Raw genomic sequence first — 2,712 nt, 5'->3', positions numbered from 1 at the left:
CCGGGTCCTCAGCAGTGCTGGGCCTTCCCGCTTGGGAACCTGAATACCTGCGACCGTTCCAGTCTTAGAACCTCAGCACCTTCCATTCGTTCAGACCAAGAACTCTAGCATTGCTGCAGTCCTAACGGATGAGGGCCATTCGATTAGGTGGCTGTGATTAGATGAGATTCTAGTCCCAGAATCTTGCCATCTTCTATCTTCGCAGCCTTAGGACCACTGGCCCTTCCAACTCTTAACACATCAGGGCTGCCTGCTCTTCACTTCTAACCTATAAGCCTCATAACCCCTCAGATCCTAAAATCTTAGCACCATTGATCCTCTCAGTCTTAAAACCTAAGCCCCACTGACTTCCAATTACAGAACTTTTAGCACTGTGGACCTTCTCAATCTCAAGAACCTTCCATCCCTAAAATCTTATCAGCACAGTGACTTCTAGAATCTTAGTATCATGATCCTTCCCAATCCAGAACCTCATTGGCATGGAAAACCCCATTCTAGATCCGGAACGTTAATACCATAAACCCATCGTAGAGCCTTCCAGATCTGGACCCTTAATTAGCACCACATCACCTTCCAGACCTAAAACCTTAGCATGGATGGCTTTTGCACACCTGGAATCTTATTGGCTTCTTCTCAACCTGGAGTCTTAGCATCTTTGAGCCTTCCCGATCTAGAATCTTATTAGCCTCACAGGTCCACTCTAGATTTAGACTCTTAGTACTGTGGACACACCCATACCTAGAACTTCATCCATACCATTGACTCCTTCTGAAGCTAGAACTCCAGCATCATTGAGCCTACCAGATCTGGAACCTTATTACCATAGCAGATCCTAGATGTTAGACTCAGTATCGTGGATACACCCATACCTAGAACTTTGTCCACACCATTGCCTCTGTCTAGATCTGTAATCTCAGAGTCAATATGACTTCCTGACCTGGAACTTTATTAGGATCACAGATCCATTCTAGATCTAGGCTTCCAGGCATCGTGGACAAGCCCATACCTAGATCCTTGTCCACACCATTGCCTCCCTCTAGAGTTGGGACCTCAGCATCCTTGAGCCTTCCATATCTGGAACCTTATTATTACTCCATCACCTTCCACACCTAAAACCTTAGCATGGCTGTCTGTTCCACACCTAGAACCTCGTCAGCACTGTTAATCCTTCCAAATGTAGCACCTCACTATTATGGATCCTTCCAGACTGAGAATCTTGGGTCCTCAACATGCTCCTGTTTGAGCTTAAGGGGTCCTGCGTGGTCTAGCCAAACAGCAGTGATCCCTCACAAAAGAACTGAATGGAAGACCAGAAAGCCCTGGTTTTCCCTTTGAGAACTTGCTCTGCTGCCTCACTCGAGCTCCAGCATTCCCGCTCCCTTCAGTTTGAGTTTAGGGGGTCCCACGTGGTCCAGCCAAACAGCAGTAATGCCCACAAGGTTTCTAGTTAAATGACTGGAACAGATCCATGGCTTCTGACGATGTGCAGCTGCCTTGACACACTCCCATCCTTCTCAGGACCATTCCGTCCTAGAACTCTATCCGAGAACCATTCAACCCTAGAACTCAGTTATGCTGATTTTGCTTTGCACTGTTGACCCTTAGAATGCTTGAACCTTCACACTGTACCCTCTTTAGAACCTAGATAATTAGCCTGTTAACTCTCCCATTCTTGAAACCTTAGAGCTGATACCAGAACTTCGGTACCTAGAACTTCACTTCCAGTGAGCCCTCTGATCCTCAGCCTTTAGTCTCATTTTCCTCTTTGGACCCTACTTTATTGATTGACTTTTCCAGTTTGGGGACATCAACCCTGTTGGCCCCTTGAATCCTGCCACCCCAGTACCCTTGAGCCTCTCAGTCTTAAATGCATCACTGTTAAGCCTTTGAGTCCTAAGACATATCCATTCTTGTGGATGAGCTGTGGGACGTGGTGATATGCCTTGACTGGACTGGTTGCTCCCTCCAGGGAAAAGGGAACTCACTCCACCCAAGTCACCTGTTGGAGAGTGAAGGGAGTGGGTGGGTCTTCCTCCAATCAGGAGGGCGTCTCCAGAACTGGAAGGACACACAATAGCCAACATCAACCACACAGAGCCCACTTGGGAATACATGTCAACAGACAGTACCCTCATGCTGTCTGTGAGCAACTGAGGCCTAGTAGAGAGCCTGGGAAACTTCCTGGCACAATGGAACACGAGCTGATTGCCATTTGTAGAGAGATGACGTTTCTGGCTAAGGCTATGCCTTGAGCGAAAACCATGGGAGAAATGGGGGTGGCCTGGTGATGCTATTGTACAGGGTACAGGCTTGGGCTTGCAAAGGACAAGGAGGAGAGGAGTGAGGGTTGGCCTGGGGAGACTTTCAAGGCCAGGTGAAGTGGGAGAGCTAGGAGTGGAGGTGGAAGGGAGCTTCTGGCTGCTGAGAACAAGCGTGGGTGAGGCTTTGCATGCCAGAGCTTCAGGCCTGGACTTGACCTCTTCAGGTCTTGCCCGGACACCATCCATCAAGGAGCTGACTCAGAGCTGGAGCCAGGGAAGCAAGGATTCCAAAGATTTCCTTTGAGAGATGAGCAAAGCTGGCCCCAAGAAAGGAAGGGAGTGGCCCCTGATGGCTCGCACACAGTGGATGGCAGGAGGCGGTGACGGGTCTGTTGGCCCAGTCCCAGCCCTCACGTACTTCTTTGTCTCTTGTCTCTCACCCCTTAGAGAG

This window comes from Elephantulus edwardii, unplaced genomic scaffold, assembly GCF_000299155.1.
Source record: "Elephantulus edwardii isolate Elephantulus edwardi_28Jun2011 unplaced genomic scaffold, EleEdw1.0 scaffold00315, whole genome shotgun sequence".
Classification (NCBI taxonomy): Eukaryota; Metazoa; Chordata; class Mammalia; order Macroscelidea; family Macroscelididae; genus Elephantulus; species Elephantulus edwardii.
The sequence above is the reverse complement of the archived record's forward strand: the minus strand, read 5'-3'. Positions refer to the sequence as shown.